Source organism: Melospiza melodia, chromosome 3 (genome assembly GCF_035770615.1).
Source record: "Melospiza melodia melodia isolate bMelMel2 chromosome 3, bMelMel2.pri, whole genome shotgun sequence".
NCBI classification, from domain to species: domain Eukaryota; kingdom Metazoa; phylum Chordata; class Aves; order Passeriformes; family Passerellidae; genus Melospiza; species Melospiza melodia.
In genome coordinates this window covers 48618146-48630000 of record NC_086196.1, presented here as the reverse complement: position 1 = coordinate 48630000, position 11855 = coordinate 48618146, and the positions used below count along the sequence as shown (strand labels likewise).

Genomic DNA, 11855 nt, shown 5'->3' with positions numbered 1-11855 from the left:
GAAATTAGTTACTCAGTAAAGAAAATGAAGACTTGCTACTTTTTAAAGTTATTATAAGCATAAATCCATCTGTGACTACTTGTATTAGAGTAGCATGAAGGATGTTACACAAAAAACTTCTTGTCACAGCTTTGCTATCTCTTTTGAGCCAATTCTGTATATCCCAGGTGAGCTGCAGAACAACCTCATTTTGTGTTTGACTTCCCCTTCCACACAGGCTGTCATTAGAGGAGCTCAGTCCTATGACCCCTTGCTCTCTCCTTGTTACATCTTCTTGTGCCAGTTTCCTGCTGTGAACCGTGAATGCTCATCAGGACTTGAAGCAGTAGGCTTCCAGACTCTGTCTGGGGGTTTTATGCAGGTGGACAAAGGAGCTGTGATTGAGGCAGAGAGATTTTCACTTCCTTTTTTCCAGTGGCAGTACTGTGAGCACTGTCTATTTCAACTGTTTGATTCAATCTGCAATGCCTCACCCCATCTATAATTTGTTCTGTCATTCTTGGTCAAATTTGATACAATCTTCATGGAAAAGAGAAGAGAATCCTTATAAATCCTGGAATTAATTTTTTTTTTGTCTCTTTATAAGTTCATAGTTTTGCTCCTTTTTCCTGACCATAGTTTAAAATGATGCTGTCTTCAATTATCATTATTTTCTATGCAATATGCTGATGATTTTGGGCTGTTTTGAAGCAGACCTTTGGTAACATCACTGAATGCTGTGGGAGGTTACACTCAAAATCCATTATTATTAGATAAAAAGTTTAATTTTGCAGAAAGAGGAATTAAAGGAAGGTCTCAGAGTTGTAGTTTTGTTCCCCAAGAGCTGGAACTACTGACAGGTGCTGATCTCAGGAGATGACCAGAAAAAAGTATACAAAGCTGTCAATGAGAGAATTAGTAACTGAACTTACTAAAAATGAACAACAGGGTGAGTAATGGGATAAACGATTTTTAATTTTTCCAATTGTTCACGTTTTCTCTGGCAGGAGGGCACTTTCTGTCTCTTAGGAGGAATATCCCACTTAGATGACACAGAAATGCTTGAAGCTTGTATATGAAGCTTGGTTTGTGAATTTTTGGAGGATTTTGGTAGTTTGAAGGTGTCAGTTGTGAAAATGTTTCTGCTAATGTGGATCCTTCCTGCTCCTTGTGTTTTGTGTTGTGTTGATTCTTGAGGATGTTCTGGTTTTCTTTTCATTCTTCTGTTTCATTTATAAATATTTCAATTTAGCTGAAGTCTCTTGGAACAGAGGTAAGTTTTCCAAGGGGCTTTTTGAGGGATCTCTTAATATTTTTTGTGTTTTTACTGGAAACCCTGAAAGTATTTGGCTTGTAGGCAGATGAATTTTTATCCAAATTATAAAGGGAAATGTGAAAAAATGATAACAAAAGGAAGAAAGATAATCATAATATTTTAATTGAAATGCCATTTGACTTGTGCTTGGACTGGGTGTTCCCTGTTATGCCCCATGGCAAGTAACTTGCCTGTGATGGTTTGTGCTGATGCAGCACCAGAGACAGCTGTTCACACTGAGGTCAGTCTTTGTGTGTGTTGGCCATTTCAGTCTGTGAGGGGATGGTAGTGCTGAGCTGGAAGCATATTAAGTAATGCAGCTAAATCAGGATTTTGCTGACATCACTTTTATCAGCCAGTCTTTCAAAGATGCAGAGCCCTAAATATCCATGACGAACAGAGGGAAATTGTTTTGTGGCATGGGATCTTCCAATTTCTGTTTTACTGTTTTCCTCAGACTCTTCCCATCCTTTGAACCTGTTGGATTCAGAATGAAGCACTGTGGTACCCTCTAACCCCTCTCCCTGCAGCAGTTCCTGTGTTTAAGGTGCGCCTTAACGTGTCCACTTTCCCAAAGGCTGCCTTCCCCGCCAGCCCACCTGAGCTGCAAATGTTCTGCCTGTGGTTCTGGGGTTAAGCTGCATGCTGACACTGGCTCTATAGCAACAGAGACAGTTGGTCCAGATACTGAAGCTGTGCCTGCAGATAGATGAAATACCTTTGTTGATAATCTTTTTGAAGAAGGGTAAATGGAAGTAGGAAAAAAAAAAAAAAAAAAAAAAAGGAGGAAAAAAGCAGGTCAAAAGAAGAGCCTCGCTGAGAGGATGAAAGGAGTTAGAGTTTGTTTCTGTGGGATGTACCAGCTGATTAACTTTTTGCTTTGACTTCTGCAAGTTACAGTCTCCCTTTGAGGAGAGTTTGAGGGCTCCCTTGCTAGGCATTGTCAATCACAATAAGTCATAAAATCTGTACCCTGGAGTGCCTTGCCCTCCATGAACTGTTGGCGTGGCCCAGCTGTCCTTTGGTGTGAGGGGTGGGGCATCCCAGTGCTGGAGGCTGGAAAGCCATCTCCCTGAACACTGGCTATTTCTGATAGCAGGGGTATCCCCAGTGAACTTTGGAAGCTTTCTGATCCTTCAGGTGACACAGTGATCCAGCCCATCACCTGGGGTGAAACATGCAGTGTATCCTCTTTCCCAGCTGAGGATGGGACTTGCTTTCACCTCAATAATGCTTTTAGAAATACCCTTACTTTTGGTTGTATTTAATAGTCTTAGGCTATGGGTCTGTTGAAGCAGTGTGCAGTTTGGGGCAATAAACTGAGCAGTTGGACACTTGGATTCAGATCCCTGTACTCTCACCTGATGTTGACACAGTACCCATGTCTTTCTGAGTCTGTGTTCATGTAACTGAAATGGTGAAACAGTTCCTCTCTCTGTGAAGAGCATCACTTAGTTTTGGAGATCTAGCAGCAAATGGCACTTATTTAAAGGCAGGGTGATTTGAAGAATGTTAAGAGTTGGAAGGGACTTTAAAGATCATGCAGTCCCAACCTCCCCTGCCATGGGCAGGGACATCTCCCACTAGACCAGGCTGCTTAAGGCCTTACCCTTGTCCATGAACACTGCCAGGGTTGGGGCATCCACAGCCACCCTGGGCAACCTGTTCTAGTGCCTCACCACCCTCACAGTAAAGAATTTCTTCCTAATATCTAATTTACTCCTTGCTTTTCTGGGCAGTGAACGCACATTGCCAGCTCATGTTGAGTTGTTCATCAACCATCACCCCAAAATCTTTGTTGGAAGGGCTGTTCTCAGTACCTTCCCTGCCCAGCATGTAGGTGTGCCTGTGATTGCCCCATCCTATGTGTGCGCCCTTGCAATGTGCTTGGTTGAACTTCATGGGTTTGCATGGGCTCACCCCTCCAGCCTGTCCAGGTCCCTCTGGCCGCCATCCTAGCCCTGCAGTGCATTGACTGCACCACAAGGCTTGGTGTCTTCAGTGAACTTGGTAAGGGAGCACTCCATCCCACCATCAGCATTGCTGACAGATGCTGAACAGTGCCAGCCCCAGCAGTGACCCCGAGGGACCCACTCTGAATTCCTCATGGTGCATGCAGCTATCATCTGCAGGCTGCTGGGTACAGAACGTCCAATCGTGGGCAGAAGCCCAAGTAGCCTGAGAGCTGTTCTCTCTTTGCCAAAAAGATCCCAAAGGGGTCTTCTATCAACTGTCCTGGCAAGTCCAGAGGACATTTAATCTGCTCTTTGTATTAGGAAAAAATGAGAATCTTCATTTCATTTCAGCCATTGCAGTGAACAAAGTACGCTTGCAAGAGGCTGAGATTTGCCCTTAAATACAGTTCAGCCATACAAGCTGTCACTTTGGTCTGAAGCTGCTTGTGGTTCCCAGCTTGAATTCCCATCAGGATACCCCAAGTACATTGTTGCCTCTGTGCTTTTTGTAAGAAGTTTTTCCCCGAAATAGACTTTTTTGGACAGTGAAGGATTTTATTTTCTCTGTTGTCCATCTGGTTCCTTCATCCACATCTAGAATGCTATGATTACCCAGTCCACAGCAACAAAGATAATTTCAGTCTTAAAAAGACAGCAGAAGCTTTTGGAAAGGATTTATAGCTTATTAGGGTGCCTGTGTATTTTTTCTCTGTCTAAAGAACGTTTGCAGTATTGTGTCATGTCTAAGAGTGAAATTGCCCTCAGGGAGACTTAAAATCTATCACAAAAATGTACTTGAGAGTAGCATTGTTTTCCTAGAAATCACTGTAAATACAAGAAGCACTGTAGGCAAATAGTGAAGCTGCAGAGTCCATTTCTTGGGCAGTTTAGGGCAAAAGAACAAGTATTCTTCAAATAATTGGCAAAGCAGGATAATTACTTTTATTTTTGTTACAAGTGGGATGTGGTTTATCTGTGTGGCCTTGCCCATGCCCAGTAGATAGCAGATTACACTAACGCCTCTCAGAACTATGAAGTCTTAAGACTGTGCACATAAAATAAAGGAAATCCAGTGTCATTTAGTGCTTTTGTTGCTAGTTCCTTAACTAAGGAGGGTGGAAGATAAAAGGTTAATCAAAGGTGATTCTTACTAGACTAAGTAACTAAAGGTGATTTTTTAGGGTGACACAAAGGTTTCTTTTCATTCCCCCTAATTTAGTGTCTCCCCATTCCTCCTTGCACTGTGCAAGCTGGGCAGGTCTGTTGTGCCATGTGAACCTGGTGAACCATTTAATGCCTGGCTGGCTGCAGCAGAGGGCTGGCGTGGCCATGAGCTCAGGGCAGTGGAGCAGGAGGTGGCACTGTACACTCTCTGCTGGCCTCCAGTGTGCTTCTGGACCAGAAACTCCATGAACCAGAGATTCCTGATTTTCAAGGAAGGCATGACAGAAAAAGTTGAGGAGAGCTCCTTAAAGCACAGAGAATGGATTTTAGTAAACTGTGAAGAAGCCCAGCAGGAAGAGGTGACAACCTCATATGGCAGGAGTTGTGTGTCAGAGTCCTGTGAAATGACCATACTGGCCCCCAGCTATCAATTTGACCGGTTCGGCTGGCTAATACCTCTTACAGATCATCTGATTTGGTGGGAGAACAAGTGCTCAAAGCTCTGATAAAAAATAATTATGAAAACATAAATATGTTAGTGCTTTTCAAAGAATTGTAGCTATCCAAATGTCATGGAACTTCTCACAAAAAATATATTTTGACCAAAGATGCAATGCCAGAAATCAAAGTAGGAAGCTGTATTTTCCTATGCTGACATGCTCCATTTTGCTTTAGTGAAGCAAGACTGGCTTCCTGCTGCTGATTGCAGTCGTGTGCCCTGTTTAAATATCTTCTGGGGAAGACCAAGGAGAATGAAGTTATTAAAAATCTGCGTTTCTCTGGGTTCATTTGAAATGAATCATTATTAAGCAATTGTGCCTCACAACTTTTTAGAAAGTGAGTATTTAATTGCTGCTATTCAAATGCATTTTCTTAGGGTATGATTCCCCTTTGGACATCTTTTCTCTTAGATAATTTAGTTTTAAAAATGCTAAAAATGGGAATAATGCACAATTAAGAATAAGAGTTGCACCGCTCATTAGGAAGATGATGGACTGACAGAATCATGTTAAACACAGAGGAAGCAGAGATAGGCTTTATTTCCCCACTCTTATTTCCCCGACCCTTTGTGGATGCACCTAGAAGTCTCACACAAATTCAGGTACGTTTCTGGATCTGTGTGTGTTAAAAGAAAACTTGTAATTGATATTTCAGTGTGGATATAGAAAGGCAGGATGGCAGAACAATATTGTCCTTTTTTTCTTCTTCTTCAGGACAAAATATTTGGGAATTTCTCTGCCTCTTTAATTATAAAAACTGGTGGAAGAAACATTAGCCGTGAAGAACCCAATAGAAAAGAACAGTGAACTGAAAAGAACAGTTGTAATTGAAATGAGGAAAGAAAACAACTCCTAAGCTGATTTGAAAAAAAATGGAGAATTTAAATTCTGCTGAATAGTCCTTTAAAATAGAGATTTTTTTTCATAGTAGATCCTATTGAATCTTTGAGTAACACATTGCTTCATTGCCTCTGCAAATTTATTTGTGCTTGTAATCTAAGGCTCCTAAGGCTAATCTAAGCTTTCCTGTGCTACTGAGCAGGTATACAATAAGCAGTCAATTGATTTGTGTTATTCTACCTAGTTTCAGAAGCACTTATTATACCAAATATCTTTTACTTTTCTGGGCACTCTAGCTCATCTCTCTTTGTGGCTGAGTTGTCATGCAGTAGTAAGCATCTTATAGTGCTTACTCTCCAAAATACGGCTTTCATTTGTTTGTATTCTGACAACATATTCATTTTATTTCAATTTACGTATGCTTTCTGATCTTTCATGTGTTAGTGTCTTCCATATAAAGCATTTTTCGCCCAGCTGAGTATTCAGTCCTTGCCAGCTATTTATAATTCACTAAAAGCCCATTTTCTGTTTCACACATCAGTTTGCATTGCAGCTAGGGTGGAATCTGTTATGTATTTGTGTCCTGTTTTCTCACTTAAGCAAATCCTTTCATTCTCACCACTTCCCACCAGGAGGTTACAGCTATTTAGCTGGTCGTGCACATGGACACAAAAATATGTTGTGGAGGTACTCAACTCAAAACATCCAGATTTGTTTCCCATTATCTCTTCTTTTATACCTTTCTAACTGGTCCTGTACATAACCCAGCAATTTCTTCAGGCCTTGTGAGGAGTTTTGCTTGGTTCAGCCCCTATAGATCCATTAGGCTGCAGCCTAATAAATTGAAGAATTATAAATATTAATGATGAAATACCCCTCTGTGTCTCAGCTCTAGCCATCTTCTTGTGTGAGGAATGACCATTTTTTACAGTTGGCTATAAAGCCTGTCCATTGAATGACTTCTGTTGTGTAATCTGATATCCCATTATTTGTTTGAAGGTAAAATAATTTTGAAGTTGGCTAACAGTTATTTCAAATATCTTTCTGCAGAGAATAATGATGTGGGGGTTTTTTTTAGCATTTACAGAATAAGCAGCCTTTCAAGGCAGTTGCACTAAAATTTTAGAAGCTTAACCACAAAATGTTCCAAGGAATGAATCTTAAGATCATCTTTGGCCAGGCAGAGGTATAACCAGGCAGGGGTATATACTGACTTGATGGCTTGATAAGACTGACCTGAACTGACTGAAGGATCTAGACCAATTAACAGACTTGACCAGAATAATATCCATTGGCCCTTCCATTCATTTTTTAGGTGGTGCCTTCTGACTTTATCTGGCTCATGAGGTAGAGCTTCATTAGGATACCTCTTTTCCTGTTGTGTCTGCATTCTCCTGTTCCAGCAGTTTGTCCGAAGATGCTGTGTGGGCTCTGAAGTTCATTAACTGCTTCGATATTTGTCTGTGTGTGCATACATGTATGTTAGTCTGCCCTAAAAGTAAATAGTCCTACAAGTTGTTGCTGATGCCTTGCCTAATTTGTTGTGGGCCTCCTTTCATTATTAAGCTGTGATTTTTTTAGTCTCTGGCTGTGGGTTGGTACATGCTGGGTTTGTTTTTGGGGAGGAAACTGAGTATCTTTTGTGCATTAGTTGCATTTTTATCTAAGCAATGTATTCTATGTTAAATTCACACATCCTCCATATCTTCCTCATACTCACCTGTTCTTTTAATTTGGATGGGAAAGGAAGTGTCTCTGTGGCATTCTGAGGACTTCCACACCTCCTGGGAGTTAATTTTACCCCTTCTTTAGAACAGGTCAATAGTGCTTATCAGGCATCAGGGTCACTGGCATCAAGCCACACTGCTGTGAGTTGAGGCCTTCTGGTTTCTCCCAGAAGTGAAACCAGACTTCTCTTCAGAAGCACTTAGCTGAAAAGAGGATTTCCTAGAGTTTTAATCATACCCCTTCTGTTTTCACCCAAAATACTGTACTTTGGAGCTGTGCTAATTGACCTGATGTTCTGGTTTTAGATTCATGGTAGTAACCCTCAGAGCTAATTTACACAACGTGCTTTGAACTGAACTTGGTAATGCAAATATAATGTCCTATTAGCAAACTGTGAATGGTTCCTACTGGGATTTGTACAATGATTCTGAGTTCATTATTACTGTCATTCAATAGTGTGGATGAGTAGAGGAAAAATAATTAAACAAAGTAGTACTTTAAATCCCAGAAGGAATGTAAAATCAACAAAGTTGAAAACCCAGAAGTCTTAACTTGTGTTTAACATATACACTCTGTGGAAAGGAAGGGGGAAGCAAGAGTGTGTGTTAAATACTCAGCGTAGCTGCCCAGCCTAATTGGATGGAAAAATTGATACCCAGTGAATAATGTATTTTCCCCAAATGATTCTGTATTTCTCCAAATTTTAGACTGATAATGTTACATGGAAAATGGCTTAAGAAGTATTTTCTTCTAATCCTCCTTTAAATATAAGTCTTCTTCCAAAAGTGTTGCTTGGGGATTTAGCTGTGTGACTCCTGCTGATATCCCTGGAAGTTTCATGGCTAAAATGCACAAACAGCGCTTTGAAAAAGCCTCTTGCAATCCAACACTGTGGAAGCATTTGCTGTGTGAGCATTTCTCATTTCTACAACTAGACCTGGTGTTAGCTGCAAAATCTATGGCGGACCTTAAAGCTGGGAAAATGTTGAATGTTCCTCAATTTTGCCTAAACATGCAGACTGGTACAAGTCCACTTCTATTAGATGATGGGCAATTTGTCCCAATGTGTAACATTGAATTGTGAGGGAAGATGACGGAAAACCCACTCTAATTGTTCAACTGACATATTAGTCAGTCAGCCAGGCAAAGAGGCAGCAGCTTAATTGAAAAATTATTCTCCAGTGTGGTGAACTGTACCACTTGGTTCTACTCACACTTGAACAGAGTGCCCTAGAAAGTTGGCTGTAATCTGCTCATCTGCTGCAGACCAGTGGAGTTTCCCTTGGGCTCAGTTTTTCAGCAGCACCTTTCAACCTGCTCTTCGTCATTTGACTTTTTGCCCCTGTTCGATTCCCTCCACTTCTCTTTTCTCCAGTGGTTTCTGGGCAAACTGTCTCTCTTAAGCTGTTAACTGTCCAATAATTAGACTGGATACCTGAGCAGGAAACCTGAGTCATCTTCTCTATTTTCAGGCTGTGAGGCTCATAGAAAATTTCATTCCTTAGGTGTCACAGCCCAGGTTTGTTGTGGTCCAGCCAGTGGACAATTCCATCTGCCTGTGCACCTTTTCCATGAAGGAGTGGTGAGAAATGGATGGGTGTTGTCTGTAGAGCTGATTAGTTTGTCCTGAGAGTGTCCAAGAGAAGTTACTGCTGCACTTGCACCTTAGTGAGAAGGTTAAGAGAGGAGGCATAATTCTAATCCTAATGTTGGACTTTTTGGAATAGCCTCATAATGCTGTTCTTGCTGCAGGTTTTGGGATGTTCTGAAGATATGGACCTTGGTTTTTGCCAGAGTTGGATTTCTGCACCATGTCTTCAAAACTTAGGAAATTAAAATTTTTCTTTTCAAGGTGACACTTGAAAAATAATTTAGGTCATGAAGATTGCATCATCTAAGCATGTGAAATCATACCTAAGGACATTTGGTATTAGAAAATGTTCAATTATGCTATTATAGAAGAGTCTGCATCAGCTATTGGGAAGTTGTTTCAACATCACCAGAATGACCAGTAAAGTGTCCACAAACTGCTGTCTCAGGAATCCTTACTAGCTCGTACTTAAAAGTTTTCTTTTCTAGAAGTGGCTTAAACACTGCAAGTTTGGTACAGAGAGCAAAACCAGAAGTAAAATTCCCTGTGGTATTGAATGATTTACAGCTTAAGTGAAAGAGCAAAGCTGACAAAATCTGAAAAAGAGGAATTTGAAAGGCAGAGTAGAAACCAAAAAAAAAGAACAGTGGAGAAAATGACACAAACAGCATCAGCTTAGGAGTCAGGGAGGGAGGGAGGGAGACAGCTTGGGTCATATGGCGAATAAAATGTATGAGAAAAAAAATCATAGTCAAAAGTCAAGAAAGGGTGTCAGTTTCAACAGAAATTGCTATTATCAGGGATTTTTTTAAAAGGCCACTGCATTAGAGCATTCTGCTGCTTTGAAGAATGAGTTCAGTCATCCTACTTACAATATAGCAATGCAGAGACTCAATATGAAGGGCAGGACCATTAATTTCTTTACTTTATGGACATTACAGAAACAGAGGTCTTAGGGTTTAATTCAAACAAAATATTTTCTATTGATGCTGAAATGGTCTGCCTCAATCTAGAAAGAGATTTTGAATAGTAATAGAGCTGCTTTTTTTCATCATCTTTCTAAGCTAAATATGAATTCTGTCTTTAAAAAAAAACCACAAAAAGCTACAGGGAGCTCAAATATTTTATAGTTTATCCAGATAAGGGGAAGATGTAGATTTATACCTGGCTCTGATGACCAAAGAGGGTATTGAGGGAAAAAAGATAAGAAAGAGAGGGTAGATCAGTGAAGATTACATGGTAATATGAAATATGCTTGTGTTTGTCTTCCATTGGAATGTAATTGGAATCCCTTTTTTTAGTATGCAGTGTAAATTGCTGTTTACAACTAATTCATAAAGTGCACTTTATCACCCTAGGTGAAATCTTATGCCTTTGTTGTGACCACATTAGCTTAGAGATATTAAAGCTGTTGTTTTCAAGAGCTCTGCTGCAGTAGAGTTTTGCACTAGGAAATTAATAAGAAAACTCGCAAAAAATTTACAGTGTAAACAACATTTTGAAGTCAGCCAATTAAATTAATGATCCTGTCTTGAAAGCAGTTCAGAAAAACATCTGTCCACTCAACAGTGTGCCCTTGTGTCTGTGACTCTGCCCTTTTGGGTGCTCAGGATTAGCAGAAGCACTTAGCGCACGTACATTCTTGTAGGTACATCTGTTTTGCTCAGCTGCAGTAATTCTCCCACTTAGATTGTGTAAATCTCTGCCCCAGCTTTGTGTGTAAGGAGCAGAGAGGCTTTTAAGGCATCGCTGAATGTTCATGGTCAAAAGCATCATGTTTACATTGATATGTCAGGCATAGCCAAACATTGCTTGTGGGTTTAATGAAACTCATATGCCGTTATGTGCAGGTTGCATAATGTCAGGAGGAAGCAGCTAGGGCAAAGATTATTAGGGATTAAGGAAAGTAGTATATTAAAGCTCTCTTGTCCCTGAAATGGCTGCAGAACAGGCTCTGCTCAACCTCTCTGCTAGCAGCTTCACATTTTTTCTTGTTTGGAAGCCCTGTAATCGCATTTCAGAAAGGGTGACTGGTACAGCCAACAGTGGTCAAATAGTTTAAAATGAGTTTCTGAAAACTTCCATGTATGTGGGACACTGCTTCTCTGTATCATGGTATCGTCAGCTATTTTCTGAAAAAGAAATTGCTGCTTCTCTGAAGTTTCAACACCTGTTCTAGATCCTTGGAGAGAACAGCAGCACAAAAAACATAAGCTATTTGCAGGTATCGTTTGTAAGCCTTGGTGCAGGAAGTCCCTGTTTTATTTGATGTCATTTCAAGGTTGTTAAAAAATAGCTTAGAATTCTGAATATTCTTTCTCATCACTGTTGCAATTTGTATTACTTCTAACCTTCAGTATATACCTTGAAGCTCTACTTTGCTTTCTTTAAAATTATCTGAAGGACTGATGTCTTAGTAGCAATTTGTTCTACCATGAAGGTAACTGTTTGTGATTTTCCTTTGTCAGTAAGAGCGTTGGCTTTTCAGTTATTTTTTCACTTTTTTTCCAGTTTTTTTTGTTACTTTTCAAAGCTCTTATGCTTGTATGCTGCTCTCCCTTTAATCTCTTTTAGTAACCAGATTCTACAGCAGCATTTGGGGGCAAATTCCAGTTTTCTATTTTTTTTTTCTGTGTTGCAATGATGGGGTTTTCTTCTATAAAGAAATTTTGAACACAGTTTCTCAAATATTTAATTGTATCTGTTGAAGTAAAAACATATTTTATCCTCTGACTTCGGGCTGTCTTTCTCTGTAGGTGCCTGGGTTCTTGCTAATTTGTATG

At 40.2% G+C, this 11855-nt stretch overlaps 1 protein-coding gene across 5 annotated transcripts in view; it reads left to right on the top strand.

The window, feature by feature from the left end:
- The window catches only part of DISC1 (DISC1 scaffold protein), a 176096-nt gene that overhangs the window by 122504 nt on the left and 41737 nt on the right, over positions 1 to 11855 (top strand). The window lies entirely within an intron of this gene.